The sequence below is a fragment of the Phocoena sinus genome, chromosome 18 (assembly GCF_008692025.1).
Source record: "Phocoena sinus isolate mPhoSin1 chromosome 18, mPhoSin1.pri, whole genome shotgun sequence".
NCBI classification, from domain to species: domain Eukaryota; kingdom Metazoa; phylum Chordata; class Mammalia; order Artiodactyla; family Phocoenidae; genus Phocoena; species Phocoena sinus.
Genome location: NC_045780.1, coordinates 57,752,679 through 57,775,144, shown reverse-complemented (window position 1 = coordinate 57,775,144; position 22,466 = coordinate 57,752,679).

The following is a 22,466-nucleotide window of genomic DNA, read 5'->3' as shown; positions in this document are numbered from 1 at the left end:
ATTTTTGAGCCACCTCCAATTCCAATTGCCCTATTTTAAGGGACTGAGACTAAAAGAACCTGGCACTGTTAAAGTACTTTTTGCAAACCCCCTGACTGATTAATGGACACAGAACATGATGTATTTCAGAGTGTATAAATCCTTCAAACTTTAATAAATAACTTGAAGAACGAGGGAGTTAGTATTACAATTTCATAAATTCTATCAACTTCCTGTTGAAGAGCTACCTGATTTCTTGTGATGATGCTACCAATAATTTTTATAGTGGTGAAAATATTAAAAATCAGACTTTTCATTTTCCATTCTCTTATTTCCAGAGAGCTAGCACATAATAATTTTTGGACATAGTACCCTACACTATGTGGATCCCAACTAGTTCAGTAGCTCTAGTCATTTCTGATGAGCTACAGAGATATGTCCTGTGGAAGGATGGGGGGCAGAACAAGTGCCACTGCTGACATCCCTTTTCCAATAAAAGGGAATATTTGATAAACGTACTGTCATATCACCAATATTCAGTAATATCACTTTCGTAGGGGAAATTACTGGTATTTAAATTGCACTATAGTATTAGCATGAATTGAGGACATCTGTAGCGTGAGACAACTTCTAATCTATTACCTACACTGTGGTGACTACAGGAATGAGGGTATTCTGCTTGTGCTCCAGGGAGTGTGTGTGCAGTAAACACCCTGCTGATCCCTGCACCCTTATGGCCATCACTGAAGAAACATTAGACATTCTTCCTCTTCTAGATTATTTTAGATTGGTTGGTTATGTTGACTCTTTTAGCTAGATATATAATGAGGATAGGTATGGGCATCTAGTTCATGTTTCAGAGCTGATTAGGTAAATGAGAAGTCCAAGATTCATTGCTTAATTTTGCCTAGCCCCTCATGACTTTGGCTATAAAATTATTTCCTTGGTCTCTGGTCATCATTTGGGTTATGGGTCATTCTATACATTTCTTATACATCATTTTGCTCGTGGGAATTGTAATGGGCTTGGAAGAATGGTCCATCAAAAAGTGATGCACTTATGGGGACTTCCCTGGTGGTCCAGTGGTTAAGAATCCACCTTCCAGTGCAGGGGACATGGGTACAATCCCTGGTTGGGGAACTAAGATCCCACATGCCTCGGGGCAACTAAGCCTGAGCACTGCAACTACTGAGCCCATGCTCCACAACGAAGACCCAACGCAGCCAAAAATAAATAAATAAATAAATATTATAAAAAGTGATTCATTTATGAATCTGTACTGTGAAGCCAGGAGCTTTGGATAGAAATAGAATAAATCTCCTAACCTATTAAATGGATTCACTCACCAAAGGACAGTTCTCCACCTGCTTTTTGGAATTCCAGTATAGTATAAACATAACGTCTATGTGCACTGGGAAACCAAAAAATGTGTGTGGCTTGCTTTACTGTAATATTTGTTTTGTTTGCAGCAGTCTGGAACTGAATTCTCAATACCTCTGCGGTATGCTTATGTGTGTAGTTCTGGCTTCTATATGAGATAACGTTCCCTCATGTGTATTTCAGTGGCCTCCAGGACACAGTAGCATGTAAACAGCTTTGCTTTTTTTCCCTCAAATATTCTATATCACTGGTGAGTATAAGAGAATATGGATTAGAACCAAAAGAGGCTAGTGCTGGCTCCCCTAATTAAAGTCTGCACAGGCTCTTTTCAGTTTGGATGGGACTAGCTGAGACAATGATACTATCAGTTCTTAAGTAATATACTTCTCAGGCTTCTTTAGTGCACTCTAGGATCTTGGCTTTCTGTGGTTCCTTTGTTGCATTTAAAATAACTTTATAAAGGTTCCACAGGAATGTCCCGATATGAAGAGTATGAGCTCTATTATGGACTGATGAAATGTTTGATTCTCTTGCTCCATGCTGATAAGATGATTTCAACAAATTTTGACTCAGTAAATACATTTCACCATTTTCGAGGAGGCTCTGAATTTTCTCAGTATTGACTTCCCCATCACAATGCTGCCAGGATGGGTTTCTACCACACCCAGAGCTTGCTTCTTGGTTTTAATTTTTCTATCACAAGGCTGCAGAGATAGTTCCTTCAATATTCAGCACTATTCCTGCTTTGGAGAACCCCATGTTATAGACTAAGGCTTGTTGCACATCCTCATCTTTAGTGAGACCCAAGGCAGAATGTCACCATCGCAATGCAATACTGGAGGGGATGAGGCACTGTGGCATTCTCTCAGTACCTCTCTCATCCAACATACACACAATTTTACAGTAATACTAAGGCAACTCGAGGCACTCGTAGAGAGACATGGTGAGGTATACCGTGATCTTTCCTTGGTCTGTGCAAATTGTTCCCGCAATATACATTTACTGAGAGAATGCTGATTCTCTAGCTCAGTTACTCCATACAGCTCACAAGAGGTTGGGAACTTTTAACTACCATTGTTGGCCAGGTCTAGCACTAAATTGATGATGGGAGTAACTGCTTTAATGATAATAATTCACCATGTGTCATCCAGAGATTATTATATAAAGATTTATTATAGGGCATTTATTTTGGTAAAGTTGAAGTCTCTTTAACAGACATCTAGTATATGATACTGCTTGAAACTATCTGTCAGAACTTGGCAGCTCCAGGAGACTCCACTGTGTCTTTCCCAAAGGTTGAAACATGCTTACCTGGTAACTGTCTTCCCTTTCGTTGAAGCACATTTATTTTTACCACACACAAACACTAATGCAGAGACTGATCAGCCCCTCAAAACCTAGATGCCAGTGAAGGGCCCCAACTATATATATTTGAGCCTTGACTTGCACTCCTGTCATGATTCGTTCAAGACTACGATGTTGCTATGGATGCTGTGCTATGTTGTTCAGATGTCTGCTGAGAACTGAAGGGAACTGCCTCAGTTTCTGAGAGTTACTTCACTTAATGGAATGTTCCCTTCCTATGGAAGCTCACACCCAGAAATAGATCATTATTACTATATCACTATATAAGGCTTCAAAGCCCCATTTGCCTCTCCTCAGTGTGGGACAACTCTGAAGGGCCATGCCAACTTCATAACTACCCACGTGAATCCCAGTGGGATCTTTACTATGACCTTGCCACAGCCCAATATTTCCCCTCCCCAGATCGGCTTCCTTCCCAATAAAATTCCTACACAGTAATCTCCACTCAGAGTCTTCTTCCTAGGGAACACAATCTGTCACAGATGTTTCTTGCTTTATCCATTTCGGATTTTTTTCACCAAGAAATTAGTTAATATTGACTAATAATAACTAGTATTAATATCAGTTTGTTTTCCAGTATCTAGTAAGCCTCTAAAGCTTTGTTCACCTCTTCATTATTAATGAAACAGTCTCACCAACATATGACATCAGCTATTTCTTCCCCATAATTTCTAACCATATCTATAGCCATCATTGGTTAAAATTCTCTGTCAATTTAGGCATTATTGACCTATCTTTTGAGCTACATTGATATTTCTCCCCTTGCAACCAACTTGCCTCTCTCACCCAGGCAGCGATATTTAATATGATGTTAACTGACTATGTCACGGTGGCTGGAGTTTCCATACTATATGTCTATCAGGATTTTCCAATGAGGTGGAGCCTCTACCAATAATAAATCCTCATTAAGTTAACTGTTTACTTCTAAAAACATCCGAAACTAGAAAACGTGAACTCTCCTCCCAAGAGGTGGCACCCCATCTCATAGCAAATCCATCTAGATTACATATTTTCTCAGGCATCATTATTTAATGATGGTTACTTCTACCCTGGGATTCTTACACTTTATAGCAAGGGCACAGGGTACTTCCTTATTCAACCATATTTTGTAAGCCTCAACCTGCCATCCAGACAGGCTGAGGACTAATTCTGCCAGAGGTACAATCAGGTGGAATTCAACTTCACTGAGTCAAATCAGTTGTGACCCACCATTCATTAGGTTTGAAAATATTCTTAATTGCTGTCATTCTAGAGACATCTAGAGTGAAATAGAGCTTTTTGACGATGTACTACCTCATGGTCATTATTTAACACACTCCATTTTTCTTCATTACTAGTCATGCTACAATTTAGGGGCAGTATATCATCCAAGTAGCTAGGAGCATGACCTTTAAAGCATCTTCCTGGGCTCCAATCCTGGATCTACTACTCTCCAGATATATGTAATTCTCAAAAATATGGATCAAAATAGTACCCACCTTAACTAAGGGTCTGCAGTAAGGGTTAGTATGCATTTTAGAACAGTGTCTGGGACAGAGTAAGTACCATACTGTGTGAACCATTACTTATGATTATCTGGGAAAACACAGTCACCAGGCATCTGCTGCTTGATGAAATGCCTTGCCCCATCCTCTGGTAGTGAAAAGGAAGAAAATAAACAAGCTCTGTTACCACCATAGCATTCAGTATTTTCATAGATAGATAGGACTAGAAAAATAGGGATCTCCTCTTCAGGGGACACTCCTCTCCAGATTCTCTCACCCATCCAGCTTTGTTCTTTCTCAATAGCATAAATTTCACCTAACAGACTGAACGTGTGTGTGCTTGGAGTATGCCTGTGGGCTCCAAACTCTTTACACTTGAGTAGTAATTAAATCAATCAAGTCTTCCTCTGCTATGATTCCAAGTGCTTTCAGAATGTACAAGCTGCCTCAGGCAGCTTCTCTCCTTCTGCTTTCCATTAAGTTATCTCTGCCCCCACCTGTCCAGTGAAGTGAAATAAAATGTAACATATTTCTTCCAGGAAGTTCCCTCCATTCCTGTATCTTGCGCTTCTTGGCTGGTGCAAGCTATCCCCTAGACCTGCTCCCCGTCAGACTGCAGATTGGGGACTCATAGGACTCCATGCTTGGCAGCGAACAGGTGCAGTGGATTGCCAGCCATTATGTATAGAGAAGGCTTATTCCCCGTTAGCCTTTTAAAATGTAAGGCAGGAGGTCATTTTTACTAACGCTTATGTTTTGTATCCAATAAAGTAGAGCACTGGGACAGATGCTGGTGAAAAATGAGTGCTCTGCTTCTTAGGTGGGGAATTTTTTTTTTTTTTTTTTTGCGGTACGCGGGCCTCTCACTGTTGTGGCCTCTCCCGTTGCGGAGCAAAGGCTCCTGACGTGCAGGCTCAGCGGCCATAGCTCATGGGCCCAGCCTCTCCGCGGCATGTGGGATCTTCCCGGACCGGGGCACGAACCCATGTCCCCTGCATCGGCAGGCGGACTCTCAACCACTGCGCCACGAGGGAAGACCGGGAATTTTTTTACAATAAGCTTAAAGGAAGCAATGTCAGGGCAGAATGTGCCAGGCTGGGAGTGGACAGTCAGCAAGCCCCAGTGCTCATTCATGCTGGAAGCGCCGGTATTGGGCGCCAACGGCATTAGTTGTGTCTAGGGGAGATCCTGCTAGGCTGCAGGGAGCTCTAAGCATATCCCTGAGAACTCCCAACCCTATCACTGTGAAATTCCAACACAATTATTGCTGTAAAAGTAAAAACTATCTTTTTAGCAAGCCACTTCACCTGGACCTAACATCTGTGCTCTGGTTAGTTTTTAATATCACAATAGAAACATCGTGTCACGCTACCTATGGAAAACGCACAGTGACTAAGCAGCGCAGGTGTACTCATTACAGCTGCATGAACACGGTTAGTAAGTGCGCAGTATATGCACAGGTCAGATGACTCACGAGGACCAGACTTTTGGCTCTCTGTCACTTAGTGCTGGAGACTTGTTAAACAAGTTACTTAATCTCTCTGTACTGTAATGTTCTCTACCATTAAATGTGGATAATAATATGCCAAGATACTTGAGGTGATTAAGTTAATTCATGTAACCTGAAGTGATTAGTGCTCCTGTCATTGTTATTATCATTGTTACTGTGGTTGTTACTATGCTTTTTAGAATGTAAGATTTGTTTCCTTACCTAATAGTGATAAGAGTTAGCATATATTAAGCTTATATTCTGTAAATTTCTGTGTTAAATGCTTTATAACCATCTTTTTTTCTCATCTTGCAATAGCCAACAAAGGAGGTTCTATTCAAAATGCCATTTTCAGATTTGTAAATTTAAAGAAAGTTTAAGTAACTTACCAAGGCCACCCAACAGCAACAACGAAACAAACAAACAAAAAAAAACTGGAGGAGCTTCAACATGGTGGAAGAGTAAGACAAGGAGATCACCTTCCTCCCACAAATACATCAGAAATACATCTACACGTGCAACAAACCCTACAGAACACCTACTGAATGCTGGCAGAAGACCTCAGACCTCCCAAAAGGTAAGAAACTCCCCACGTACCTGGGTAGGGCAAAAGAAAAAACAGACAAAAGAATAGGGACGGGACCTGCACCAGTGGGAGGGAGATGTGAAGGAGGAAAGGTTTCCACACACTAGGAAGCCCCTTCGTGGGCAGAGACTGCAGGGAGCAGAGGGGGGAAGCTTCAGAGCCGTGGAGGAGAGCACAGCAACAGGGGTGCGGAGGGCAAAGCAGAGAGATTTCTGCACAGAGGATCAGTGCCGACCATCACTCACCAGTCCGAGAGGCTTGTCTGCTCACCCGCCGGGGTGGGCAGGGCTGGGAGCTGAGGTTCGGGCTTCGGTCGGAGCGCAGGGAGAGGACTGGGGTTGACGGCATGAACACAGCCTGAAGCGGGTTAGTGCGCCACAGCTAGCAGGAAGGGAGTCCGGGAAAAAGGCTGACCTGCCGAAGAGGCAAGAGACTTTTTCTTGCCTCTTTGTTTCCTGGTGCGTGAGGAGAGGGGATTAAGAGCGCTGCTTAAAGGATCTCCAGAGACGGGCGCAAGCCGCGGCTATTAGCGCAGACCACAGAGATGGGCATGAGACACTAAGGCTGCTGCTGCCACCACTAAGAAGCCTGTGTACAATCATAGGTCACTGCCCACACCTCCCCTCCTGGGAACCTGTGCAGCCTGCCACTGCCAGGGTCCCGGGATCCAGGGACAACTTCCCCGGGAGAACGCACGGCGCGCCTCAGGCTGGTGCAACGTCACGTTGGCGTCTGCTGCCGCAGGCTCGCCCCGCATCTGTATCCCTCCCTCTCCCGAGCCTGAGTGAGCCAGAGCCCCCGAAGCAGCTGATCCTTTAACCCCGTCCTGTCTGAGCAAAGAACAGATGTCCTCAGGCAACCTACAAGCAGAGGCGGGTCCAAATCCAAAGCTGCACCCCGAGAGCTGTGCAAACAGAGAAGAGAGAGGGAAATTTCTCCCAGCAGCCTCAGGAACAGTGGATTAAATCTCCACAATCAACTTGATGTACCCTGCATCTGTGGAATACATGAATAGACAACGAATCATCCCAAAACAGAGAAGGTGGACTTCGGGAACAACGATATATATATATATATATATATATATATATTTTTTTTTTTTTTTCCCCTTTTTCTCTTTTTGTGAAGGTGTATGTGTATGCTTCTGTGTGTAATTTGTCTATATAGCTTTGTTTTTACCACTTGGCCTAGGGTTCTGTCTGTCCAGTTTTTTTGTTTGTTTGTTTTTTGGGGGTCTTTTTAGTATAGTTTTTTAGCACTTATTATCATTGGTGGATATCTTTTTTGGTTCGGTTGCTCTCTTCTTTTCTTTTTTTATTACTTTAAAAATTTTTTTAATAATTTTTTATTTTACTAACTTTATTTTATTTTACGTTTATTTTATCTTCTTCTTTCTTTCTTTTTTATCTCCCTTTTATTCTGAGCCGTGTGGATGACAGGCTCTTGGTGCTCTAGCGAGGCATCAGCGCTGTGCCTCTGAGGTGGAAGAACCAAGTTCAGGACACTGGTCCACAAGAGACCTCCCAGCTCCATGTAATACCAAACTGTGAAAATCACTCAGAGATCTCCATCTCAACACCAAGACCCAGCTCCACTCAACGACCAGCAAGCTACAGTGCTGGACACCCTATGCCAAACAGCTAGCAAGACAGGAACACAACCCCATTCATTAGCAGAGAGGCTGCCTAAAATCATAATAAGGTACAGACACCCCAAAACACACCACCAGACGTGGACCTGCCCACCAGAAAGACAAGATCCAGCTGCATCCACCAGAACACAGGCACTAGTCCCTTCCACCAGGAAGCCTATGCAACCCACTGAACCAACCTTAGCCACTGGGGACAGACACCAAAAACGGAAAATACGAACCTGCAACCTGAGAAAAGGAGACCCCAAACACAGTAAGTTAAGCAAAATGAGAAGACAAACAAACAGCAGATGAAGGAGCAAGGCAAAAATCCACCAGACCTAACAAATGAAGAGGAAATAGGCAGTCTACCTGAAAAAGAATTCAGAATAATGATAGTAAAGATGATCCAAAATCTTGCAAATAGAATGGAGAAAATAAAAGAAACGTTTAACAAGGACCTAGAAGAACTAAAGAGCAAACAAACAATGATGAACAACAAAATAAGTGAAATTAAAAATTGTCTAGAAGGGATCAATAGCTGAATAACTGAGGCAGAAGAACGGATAAGTGACCTGAAAGATAAAATAGTGGAAATAACTACTGCAGAACGGAATAAAAAAAAAAAGAATGAAAAGAATTAAGGACAGTCTCAGAGACCTCTGGGACAGCATTAAACGCACCAACATTCAAATTATAGGGGTTCCAGAAGAAGAAGAGAAAAAGAAAGGGATTGAGAAAATATTTGAAGAGATTATAGTTGAAAACTTCCCTAATATGGAAAGGAAATAGTTACTCAAGTCCAGGAAGCACAGAGAGTCCCATACAGGATAAATCCAAGGAGAAACATGCCAAGACACATAAATCAAACTCTCAAAAATTAAATACAAAGAAAAAATCTTAAAAGTAGCAAAGGAAAACAACAAATAAGACACAAGGGAATCCACATAAGGTTAACAGCTGATCTTTCAGCAGAAACTCTGCAAGCCAGAAGGGAGTGGCAGGACATATTTAAAGAGATAAAGGAGAAAAACCTACAAAATTACTTTACCCAGCAAGGATCTCATTCAGATTTGACAGAGAAATTAAAACCTTTACAGACAAGCAAAAGCTAAGAGAATTCAGCACCACCAAAAGCAGCTTTACAACAAATGCTGAAGGAACTTACCTAGGCAGGAAACAAAAGAGAAGGAAAACACCTACAATAACAAACCCCAAAAAATTAAGAAAATGGTAATAGAAACATACATATCGATAATTACCTTAAATGTAAGTGGTTAAATGCTCCAACCAAAACACATAGACTGGGTGAATGGATACAAACACAAGACCTGTATATATGCTGTCTACAAGAGACCCACCTCAGACCTAGGAACACATACAGACTGAAACTGAGGGGATGGCAAAAAGATATTCCATGCAAATGGAAATGAAAAGAAAGCTGGAGTAGCAATTCTCACATCAGACAAAATAGACTTTAAAACAAAGACTATTACAAGAGACAAAGAAGGACACTACATAATGATCACGGGATCAATCCAAGAAGAAGATATAACAATTGTAAATATTTATGCCCCCAACATAAGAGCACCTCAATACATAAGGCAAATGCTAACAGCCATAAAAGGGGAAATCGACAGTAACACAATCATAGTAGGGGACTTTAACACCCTACTTTCACCAATGGAGAGATCATCCAAAATGAAAATAAATAAGGAAACACAAGCTTTAAATGATACATTAAACAAGATGCACTTAATTGATATTTATAGCACATTCCATCCAAAAACAACAGAATACAATTTCTTCTCAAGTGCTCATGGAACACTCTCCAGGACAGATCATATCTTGGGTCACAAATCAAACCTTGGAAAATTTTAAAAAATTGAAATCGTATCAAGTATCTTTTCTGAGCACAACCCTAGATATCAATTACAGGAAAAACTCTGTAAAAAATACAAACACATGGAGGCTAAACAATACACTACTTCATAACCAAGAGATCACTGAAGAAATCAAAGAGGAAATCAAAAAATACCTAGAAACAAATGACAATGAAAACACGATGATCCAAAACCTATGGGATGCAGCAAAAGCAGTTCTAAGAGGGAAGTTTATAGCAATACAATCCTACCTTAAGAAACAAGAAGCATCTCAAATAAACAACCTAACGTTACACTTAAAGCAATTAGAGAAAGAAGAACAAAAAAACCCCGAAGGTAGTGTAAGGAAAGAAATCATAAAGATCAGGTCAGAAATAAATGAAAAAGAAATGAAGGAAAAGATAGGAAAGATCAATAAAACTAAAAGCTGGTTCTTTGAGAAGATAAAAAAAATTGATAAACCATTAGTCAGACTCATCAAGAAAAAAAGGGAAAAGACTCAAATCAACAGAATTAGAAATGAAAAAGGAGAAGTAACAAGTGACAGTGCAGAAATACAAAGGATCAGGAGACATTACTACAAGCAACTATATGCCAATAAAATGGACAACCTGGAAGAAATGGACAAACTCTTCGAAATGCACAACCTTCCGAGACTGAACCAGGAAGAAATAGAAAATATGAACAGACCAATCACAAGCACTGAAATTGAAACTGTGATTAAAAATCTTCCAACAAACAAAAGCTCAAGACCAGATGGCTTCACAGGTGAATTCTACCAAACACTAGAGAAGAGCTAACACCTATCCTTCTCAAACTCTTCCAAAATATAGCAGAGGGAGGAACACTCCCAAACTCATTCTACGAGGCCACCATCACTCTGATACCAAAACCAGACAAAGATGTCACAAAGAAAGAAAACTACAGGCCAATATCACTGATGAACATAGATGCAAAAATCCTCAACAAAATACTAGCAAACAGAATCCAACAGCACATTAAAAGGATCATACACCATGATCAAGTGGGGTTTATCCAAGGATTGCAAGCATTCTTCAATATATACAAATCAATCAATGTGATAAACCATATTAACCAACTGAAGGAGAAAAACCATACGATCATCTCAATATATGCAGAGAAAGCTTTCAACAAAATTCAACACCCATTTATGACAAAAACCCTCCAGAAAGTAGGCATAGAGGTAACTTTCCTCAACATAATAAAGGCCATATATGACAAACCCACAGCCAACATCATCCTCAATGGTGAAAAACTGAAAGCATCTCCACTAAGATCAGGAACAAGAAAAGGTTGCCCACTTTCACCACTATTATTCAACATAGTTTTGGAAGTTTTAGCCACAGCAATCAGAGAAGAATAAGAAATAAAAGGCATCCAAATCGGAAAAGAAGTAGTAAAGCTGTCACTGTTTGCAGATGACATGATGCTATACATAGAGAATCCTAAAGATGCTACCGGAAAACTACCAGAGTTAATCAATGAATCGGTAAAGTAGCAGGATACAAAATTAATGCACAGAAATCTCTTGCATTCCTATACACTAATGATGAAATACCTGAAAGTGAAATTAAGGAAACCCTCCCATTTACCATTGCAAGAAAAAGAATAAAATATCTAGGAATAAACCTACCTAAGTAGACGAAAGACCTGTATGCAGAAAATTATAAGACACTGATGAAAGAAATTAAAGATGATACAAATAGATGGAGAGATATACCATGTTCTTGGTTTGGAAGAATCAACATTGTGAAAATGACTATACTACCCAAAGCAATCTACAGATTCAATGCAATCCCTATCAAACTATCAATGGCATTTTTCACAGAACTAGAACAAAAAATTTCACAATTTGTATGGAAACACAAAAGACCCCGAATAGCCAAAGCATTCTTGAGAAAGAAAAACAGAGCTGGAGGAATCAGGCTCCCTGACTTCATACTATACCAGAAAGCTACAGTAATCAAGACAGTATGGTACCTGCACAAAAACAGAAATATATATCAATGGGACCGGATAGAAAGCCCAGAGATAAACCCATGCACATATGGTCACCTTATCTTTGATAAAGGAGGCAAGAATATACAGTGGAGAAAAGACAGCCTCTTCAATAAGTGGTGCTGGGAAAACTGGACAGCTCCATGTAAAAGAATGAAATTAGAACACTCCCTAACACCATACACAAAAATAAACTCCAGATGGTTTAAACACCTAAATGTAAGGCTAGACACTATCAAACTCTTAGAGGAAAACATAGGCAAAACACTGTATGACATAAATCACAGCAAGATCCTTTTTGACCCACCTCCTAGAGTAATGGAAATAAAAACAGAAAACAAATGGGACCTAATGAAACTTAAAGTCTTTTGCACAGCAAAGGAAACCATAAACAAGATGAAAAGACAACCCTCAGAATGGAAGAAAATATTTGCAAATGAAGCAACTGACAAAGGATTAATCTCCAAAATTTACAAGCAGCTCATGCAGCTCAATATCAAAAAAAAAAAACAACCCAATCCAAAAATGGGCAGAAAACCTAAACAGACATTTCTCCAGAGAAGATATACAGATTGCCAACAAACACATGAAAGAATGCTCAACATCATTAATCATTAGAGAAATGAAAATCAAAACTACAATGAGATATCATCTCACACGCATCAGAATGGCCATCATTAAAAAATTTACAAACAATAAATGCTGGAAAGGGTGTGGAGAAAAGGGAACCCTCTTGCACTGTTGGTGGGAATTTAAATTGATACAGCCACTATGGAGAACAGTATGGAGGTTCCTTAAAAAACTAAAAATAGATCTACCATATGACCCAGCAATCCCACTACTGGGCATATACCCTGAGAAAACCATAATTCCAAAAGAGTCATGTACCTAAATGTTCATTGCAGCTCTATTTACAATAACCAAGACATGGAAGCAACCTAAGTGTCCATCAACAGATGAATGGATAAAGAAGATGTGGCACATATATAGAATGGAATATTACTCAGCCCTAAAAAGAAACGAAATGAGTTATTTGTAGTGAGGTGGATGGACCTAGAATCTGTCATACAAACTGAAGTAAGTCAGAAAGAGAAAAACAAATACCGTATGCTAACACATATATATGGAATCTAAAAAAAACCCAAAGAAACAAAAAAAAACAAATGGTCATAAAGAATCTAGGGGCAAGACAGGAATAAAGACACAGACCTACTAGAGAATGGACTTGAGGATACGGGGAGAGGGAAGGTAAGCTGGGATAAAGTGAGTGAGTGGCATGGACATATATACACTACCAAACATAAAATAAATAGCTAGTTGGAAGCAGTCGCATAGCACAGGGAGATCAGCTCGGTGCTTTGTGACCATCAAGAGGGGTGGGATAGGGAGGGTGGGAGGGAGGGAGATGCAAGAGGGAAGAGATATGGGGACATATATACATGTATAACTAACTCACTTTGTTATAAAGCAGAAACTAACACACCACAGTAAAGCAATTATACTCCAATAAAGATGTTAAAAAAAAAAACTTTACATCTTGCCATTTCCTCTCTCCCTCCCTCCCTCTCTCCATTCCTTCCTTTTTAACATAATACCTTGTCGTTTTATCTCATTCTAACTGCATTTAGTAATTTTCACAAATATGGAAACTCATCCTGAGTACTTTCTTCAGTCTTCCAGTACAAAGTATAACTTTGCAAATGCTCAGCAAACATCACGGGGCCATACGCATGATCAATAGAGCAGATGAGCTGAGGAAGCCAGCCGGGTTCTGATAGAAGGTACATGTGTGACCTGGGTGAAGTTGTTGAGCATCTCAGGACTTTAGTTCATGCATCTGCATTCATTAAATTATCTCTGTTGGTTCCGAGGTGACATATCTATCATTGATGGTGGTGGCTATTTAAGAACTGTTCGACAAATACTAATTCAATACCTTTCAAATCATTTGCTAAAAGAATGTATTTGTTATTGGACTTTGGACATTTTTTATTACTACTGAACCTCACTCAAATTTAACTAATTATTCTTATATCCATATTGTATTGAATCCATTTGGATGTAGACATTAGGTGTTTTAGTTTTCTCAGTTACAGCATTGGGTGGGTTTATTTAGTTTCATACTTTAAAGTGGAATCAAGACATATTTATTTCCAAAAAAAATCTCAAGTCATGAAATAGTTAATGAAAGCTATTCTTTTGGAGTGGGATGTGGGGGTGATTTGGTTTTAAAATATCTTAGTCTGTCAAATAAGCAGTAGGTTTGCCCTGTATTTGAGGTAGCAGAAACAACTTGAAGCTGTGATAGATATCATGATGAATACTGGGAATTTAGTCTAGTGTTAAGGGCTGTTCATAATTAAAATTAACACAAGGAAGGTACGGTATTTCAATGTAAGAACTGTTCAAGTAAGTGGTCTTTGAGGTAGTGCTGGCAACTGAGGTGAGAAGCAGCCTCTAAAATCTTGCTTTAAGCAGCATTTTCTTGCTTATTAATTTGACAGCTTTCTCTGCTGCTCTCAAGCTAACTACAGCAATTTTAATCAGAGAAGGAACATGTTGTCAAATTGCTGTGAATCCAAGCCCATCAAAGTTGTGGAATGCCTTCTGGATTTAAAAGAACCTTGAGGGGTCAGAGCTCTTACTCCCTATTTACTGTGTCTAATGCCATCAGCTTTGGTGAATGTAACCAAGGAATTAAAAGACTAATAATGTCTATCTTCTGGCTTCCATCATCTACTTCACATATTCTGTAGAGTCGTGCTAAAATTATGCCTTCACTCACTGGAGAGATCTTACTACTTAAGTGCAGCAAATTTTGGTACTGCCACATGTAGGGTCTGCTGTGCTTAAAGGATTCGATGCAGAGTCAGTTATAGAAAAACAAGCACTAACCATACTACTGCTTGAATCTTTATTTTTTCTATTATTTTTCCTGTTAATGTTTTCCTATCTAATGAGCCCTAAAATGACACAGATGATGTAAGCATTCTTTGCTTTGCAGTGATCCCTGTTTAACTGAAATACAAGCATACCGGAACCAAACCATCAGTCTGCATAATTCCATGGTAACCAAATATAGGAAATATCTCTGAAATTCCAGACCCAGGTTCCTTGTATGTATAGAGTTAAATTAAGAAAACAGTGTTGGGTATCAGAGATACTGTATTTCTTTTGAGTTATTTGTTTTAAGAAATTGCATTCAATCTTTCTCATTCTTTGATCTGTCACCTTTAAATAGCAACTCTTTCTCATCCTCTATCCTCACTGATTGTCAACTGCTCAGCTGAGCGGGAGAGTGCTGAGCTGCCAGATATCAAGTGGTCTATTAAGACAAGTCAAAATGAAAGTAACAGTCAAGTCTTTAATCACTTATTGTGAAGTATAAGCAGTATAAATAGGAGAAAGCACTAGCCCCCTCAACATTCCATTTTTCCCTAGGGAATGGCCCCAAACAAAAGGTTCTTGACATTTTTTTGACTCAGGGGCCAAGGGAAGGGGGTGGGGGGAGGGTTAGGAGTACAAATGTACTGAGTCTGAGTCAGAGTAGAGAAAAGTGTCTCCAAGGCCCACCCATAAGGAGGGGTCTTGACAGAGATGCTTAAGAGAGGCCACCAAACAGGGGTGTCTAAGTTAGAATGCGGATATGCATGAGAGCATAGCCAGCCAGGGGGTCCATGTACTGGCTGTGCACCAAGCCTGGTGTGGGACCTGCCAGACACAGCCTTTGTAGTTGCCTATGGTCTGGCCTGAAGGATCACACCTAGGATTTTGGCCTGGAGCCAGACTCCCCACCAAGTGTTGCTGGTGTTTGCTAACCCTGAAAAACTGAATTTGTTATTACTCACGTGTTACTAATAATTTTCCACCACAGGAAAAGGCAGATGATTTCTTTAGAAGCTTAGCAGTTTTCTACGTGGAAAACATAGTATTAGACATAAGGTATGGGCAATTGAAATTTGCCTAAGTATTTCTAAAATATACAAATAAACTATAAGATCTTTAAGAATATGAAACATGCTATTTATGTGTGCCATGGAAGTACAGAAGTACATGGGACACCAAATAATTATTCTTGGCATTTTCACTTTGTGTGGAAAATTACAGTCAAATTGAAATCTCAATGATAGCAAAAGTAAGTCCATCCTATACATATGCATATGGTGTTTCCCTTTTTTTTCATATATATAAATAGGAAATCTTTACATAGGAAGTGTTTAAAACTATAAATCTTATTTATCTATATTTCATATATATATAAGAAATGAAGGGATAAGAGTAGAATATCATATATATATACATATATAATGTGCATGTTTATAAACATATATTTGTATATAAATAAGAAATATTTATAAATATGTATATATAAATATATATTCAGATCCAGAATTTAACATTTTATATAATTTTTATTGGTTTATTCTGTTAATTTTTACTTGTAAAGTTCCAATTGTTTTTTATAGACAGAATATTAAAAATAAAAATATTATGTCTACTTGCTTTGAAAATTGGTTGCCAAATGTTTTTCTGATACTAATAGTCATATCACTAACAAACATATTGTCAAGTTCTTAAAACCCTATATCAGTCCTAGCATGTCAGCACCATTATTAGCCCTAATTTAGAGGTAAGTGAAGTAAGAATTAGGGTATTTAAGCAACTTGTCTAAAGCAACAGAGTTAGAAAGCAGAGCCAAGGTTTGAAAGTCAATAACTGAATCCAAACTGTTGAACTTAATCACATTTTTGTGGCCTTCATCATAATTTACTGGTTCTGTGAAAGTGTGAAATGAAATGATATTATTAAATAATACATTTAGTAATGTGTAACTGTGTGTATGCATGTATACATGTGTACACATCAATTTTTATTCTTCACTTAAATGATACATCTCACTAAAATTAGCATGGGCTAGATCTATAAAATAGAAGTCTTTGAAAATTTAGAGTTTTGCCAATGCTCAGTTAGTGACCCTTCTTAGGTGGGCTTACTGCTGACACACAATTGGACACCCATTCCACTGCTTTATTTTGGGCTACACGGTACTGTCCCTGTAGGACAGGAAAATAATCTCAGTCAGCGCTAGTTTTGGAGGATGATAGAGGTCACTGAATGAAGTGAGTAAACAGAAGGCAAAGATATTTGACACAAGGTTAATAATTCCTGAGGGTAAGTCTTCATGGTTGTGCTGGATGCCATGGTAAACAAAACTCTTGAATATCACTTTATAAAGCACCTTGGAAAGTGCTGTTCACAGATGCACAATAGAGAGTTGTAGTTATGAAAATGGGCACCTGTTGCATGGGGTGAAGTTGCCAGTGACAGAAATCATACACATGGATTTAAACAGGTATTTTACTTCTGACAACTTACATAGAAGTGAACTGATGTGCTCCAGAAAAATTGTTAAATAATTCATGAAGTAGCCTCATTCATGATGAAGATGATGAAACAAAATATATATGTCACTAATTTGGATGACTTTTTTTCATAAAATGTAACAATAGAAAATAGCTCTACTTCTAAAAATAAAATATATTATTGCCTGTAACAGTTAATTTTAAAGCTGTATTATTGAATAATATATTAAAAGGAAATAGAGATTTGACCAAATACTTCAAGTTTCTCTCATAAAGGACATGGGAGATTTTCTTATATTCAGGGTTGCCTTATATATTTTATGATAGATGCCATGTTGAAACTTTGTTGTATAACATTATTTTTTATTCTTATACAAAATCACTAAGTGAAATGACAAAGACCTCAGTATTTAAAGAGAACTTCCTTTAAAGTACTATTTTATAAAAATGGATAAAATAAGCTTATCAATTTTACTCTCAGAAGGAGAGGTCAATCACAAAAGCAATGCCTATTTAGTTAAGAGATTTTGTTCAGAGAAAGGCACCTTATTTTGTACAAGGTGATATTGACCAACCGATTCATTCATGCCCTTTTTCTTCTGGCACAGGAACAAACGCTTTTTAGTGTTGTTTACACAAATTTTGAAATAAAGAAGAAAAAGGAATCCCTGTTCCAATGTTTTGTTTTTTTCCTAGTTCCCTACTTTTGGCTGAACCTCATATAAATATATTTCCTTATGTAATGCCTTATGCCAACAGATTTGAAGAGTCCTTTTACTTTTGATTATGCATGTAACAGCTTTTCCAGGACGCTTTGTTTTTACCCCTTTCCATATCTACTTGCGTGCTTTTTCTTCGCACAGGATCTCCAGAGATGTCTGTGGTCTGGCCAGGAGGTCTGGCAGAGTGACTAGCCTCTCAGGCAGCTGATGTTATTGTAGCCGCTTTCCCAATTGCCAGCAAATGACATAAATTGTAGGAGACTGAAAAGGTCACCTCTGCAACAGTTCTACTTATATTAGCTCAATTATCATTAACCTGCAGCTACACAAAGATCTCAGGCCCCAAATACACAAATGACTAAGCCAACTGAGGTAGCAGGCTGGGGCCTCGACCCCACTGTAGTTTTCCCATGGAAAACAAATTCAAAGTACCATTGCTGCTGAAATTGACTTAGCTGTGCATGTGGAAGTCAAACAATTTTTTCTCCTGATATCTTCTTTATTTACAAAATATAGCTATGTATTTTTTATGCCTTCAATAAGTCTATATAATACATAAATGCATATATGGTTAAAAGAAAGCTCTTATTTTTAAATGAAATATAAACATATATAATATGAATACTTATATAGATATATATGCGTAAGTGTAGAATGTAATACAAATATAATGAGTCTGTATCAGTTCATTACAGTTCCTTAGAATTTTGTTTATCAAAATATGAGTATAAATGTACCACCTTCCTTTTTAACTTATTATAATACCTAGGAACATATAGTATTGCTTACAGAGTTTAATTCTCGGTCAACTTGCTTGGGTATAAATTCCAGCTGTTCTTGGGCAAGTTGCCTAACCTCTCAGTACCTCAGTTTTCACACTAAAAAATGAGCATAATCAGAGGTACTTTACAGTCAGGATAGCCAGGTAGTACTGGGGCCATTTTTGACAGGGTCCTGTGGGCTTCCTCCTAGGCCAGCTATTAACATTTTAGCTGCTAGAACACAAAGAGATAGAGGGAATTTCCTAGCAAAGGCTGGTATGACCAGGGTAGAAGAAGAAAGGTATCAGCACAAAAAATATTTAAAGAGTTTATCATCAGTTGTGAGGGCACTGAAGCATACTGGCTAAATATTGGCCTTGTTTATGAGTATGAATTATGCTTTAGATTAGTGCTATGTATATAAATTCTCAAAAATAGATTTTAAATCTATATGCTCCAAATGTTAAAATTTGAGGACTTAGAGGCTCCAAAGATATATTAGAAAACCAATATTCGTGTGTTTGCTATCTCTAAAGAAGGCTCTAGTGTTCTACAGGACATTGAGACTTCATCCAGTTAGTTAAAACAAATTAGAAAACAGAAAATTCCCTCTAAAAATGTGGCTTGATGGAGACGTGACCAACAAATAATATTTCTAAAGAAATAACAGAAATCAAACACACATAGACCAGACCCCCAAAATAAATGCTGTTGATTAAGTTTGTGACAATGTCTTAACTAGTTATATGTTCAAAGTCATTAATTTGATAAGTTATGAGGAGTAATGCCTGGCTTTTTTTCTGGTGTTTTTGCAGAGATAAGAAACAATGCATGATAGTAGCATTGAAGTTGCATTGATCTGTATTTAAATCCTTGCAATACACTTACTAAATGCAAGAAATAAAAGATATAACTTAGGTTCTATGAGACCACACACATACATACACAATTAAAACATGAGCCATACTGCTACCTAATACTTGAATTTTAATACATATGACATTCCTTTAGAAATATTCTTGCACTTCTCAATTCCTTAAAAGAAAATCTAGGAATGATAATCAAACTTCATAATATACTTAATATATATTAAAGAATAATCTGAAGCTTTTGGGTTGGTTATTACTGAAATAAACTGCCTATTTAGCAATTGTATTAATGAGAATTACAAAGAAATGCTGAAACAAAAATATAAACAAATAAAATTTTAGAAAGTAGTAAGTTACTACAATGTAGGATCATAAGTGTTATGCTAGGGAAAACACAGAAACCTAGAGATAAATGTCATGGAAATACACAGCTAGGCTTGAGAGAATCAGAAAAACTAATCTGGCTAATTTTCTTCTTCTACGCTTCCTCTTCTGATCCAAAATGCACATAAGTAGATCTCATTACCAACTGAATCTTGCTGGCTAATTTTAAAACATGGTGAGGCCACTTCACTTTTTCTCCCATAGCCCTCCTGATGATTTGGGCAAGCACTTCCCTGAAATCAATACCTTTCTGCTTGAAAAACCTAGAGAGGTTTCTGGGGTTTTTTCATCTTGAAAACTGACTGATACAGAAGACTTTCTAGAGTAAATAAATTTATCAAGGCAGGAAATAAAAGTAAATTTATGTATATTTAATTATTTTATCATGAGATTGGAAATGAATTTTTTCTTATAAAATTTCAGATTTATCCCTAGGAGTTAATTTTGATAATGACATTTTAGGCAGTTGTTTTAAGTTTAATGTTCACTCTTTTGATGGGAACCACAATATGTATAGTGTAGCTGATATTCCATAATGGATATATCAGTTTCCTACTGCTGTATAACAAAGTACCACAAAGGTGACTGCTTAAAACAACAAAAAATACAACAAAGAGAATGGGAGAAAATATTTGCAAATGATGCAAGTGACAAGGGATTAATCTCCAAAATATACAATCAGCTTATACAGCTCAATATCAAAAAAAAAAAAACCTAATCAAAATATGGACAGAAGATCTAAATAGACGTCTCTCCAAAGAAGACATGCAGATGGCCAAAAAGCACATGAAAAGACACTCAACATTGCTAATTACTAGAGAAATGCAAATCAAAACTACAATGAGGTGTCATCTCACACTGGTCAGAATGGCCATCATTGAAAAGTCTACAACTAATAAATGCTGGAGAGGGTGTAAAGAAAAAGGAACCCTCCTACACTGCTGGTGAGAGTGTAAATTGGTATAGCCACTATGGAGAATACTATGGGGGTTCCTTAAAAAAGTAAAAATAGAGATACCACATAATCCTACAACCCTACTCCTGGGCATATATCCAGAGAAAACCATAATTTGCAAATATACCTGCACCCCAATGTTCATAGCAGCATTATTTATAATGGCCAAGACATGGAAGCAACCTAAGTGTCCATGGACAGATGAATGAACAAAGAAGATGTGGTACATATACACAATGGGATATTACTCAGCCATAACAAAGAATGAAATAATGCTATTTGCAGCAACTTGGATGGACCTAGACATTATGGATTTTAGTTCTGTGTTGTTGTAGTTGTAGGACTCAGGTCCCTGTTTCCTTTCTGGCTGTGAGCAGGATATCTCTCTTAAATCTTAGAGGCTGCCTTCATGTTCTTGTCATGTGGCCACCTCTATGGGCAATTCACAAAGCCAACAGAAAAATCTCTTTCACATGAAACCCTTCTGACTTCTTTTCACTCTTTTCCTCATTCATTGGGCTAACTCAGTCTAACCTCCCTTTCTTAATTCAAAGTTAATTGGTTAGGGACATAGGTTATATCTACAAAGTGCCTTCACCTTTGCTTCACCTAACATTAACATAAAAGTGACATCCTGAGCAGAAGCAAGAAGAACTACAATCCTGCAGCCTGTGGAACAAAAACCACATTCACAGAGAGATAGACAAGATGAAAAGGCAGAGGGCTATGTACCAGATGAAGGAACAAGATAAAACCCCAGAGAAACAACTAAATGAAGTGGAGATAGGCAACCTTCCAGAAAAAGAATTCAGAATAATGATAGTGAAGATGATCCATGACCTCGGAAAAAGAATGGGGGCAAAGGTTGAGAAGATGCAAGAAATGTCCAACAAAGACCTAGAAGGATTAAAGAACAAACAAACAGAGATGAACAATACAATAACTGAAATGAAAACTACACTAGAAGGAATCAATAACAGAATAACTGAGGCAGAAGAACGGATAAGTGACCTGGAAGACAGAATGGTGGAATTCACTGCTGCGGAACAGAATAAAGAAAAACAAACAAAACCCAAAGTTAGCAGAAGGAAAGAAATCATCAAGATCAGAGCAGAAATAAATGAAATAGAAACAAAGAAAACAATAGCAAAGATCAATAAAACTAAAAGCTGGTTCTTTGAGAAGATAAACAAAATTGATAAACCATTAGCCAGACTCATCAAGAAAAAGAGGGAGAGGACTCAAATCAATAAAATTAGAAATGAAAAAGGAGAAGTTACAAGAGACACCGCAGAAATACAAAGCATCATAAGAGACTACTACAAGCAACTCTATGCCAATAAAATGGACAACCTGGAAGAAATGGACAAATTGTTAGAAAGGTATAACCTTCCAAGACTGAACCAGGAAGAAATAGAAAATATGAACAGACAAATCACAAGTAATGAAATTGAAACTGTGATTAAAAATCTTCCAACAAACAAAAGTCCAGGACCAGATGGCTTCACAGGTGAATTCTATAAAACATTTAGAGGAAAGCTATCACCCATCCTTCTCAAACTCTTTCCAAAAATTGCAGAGGAAGGAATACTCCCAA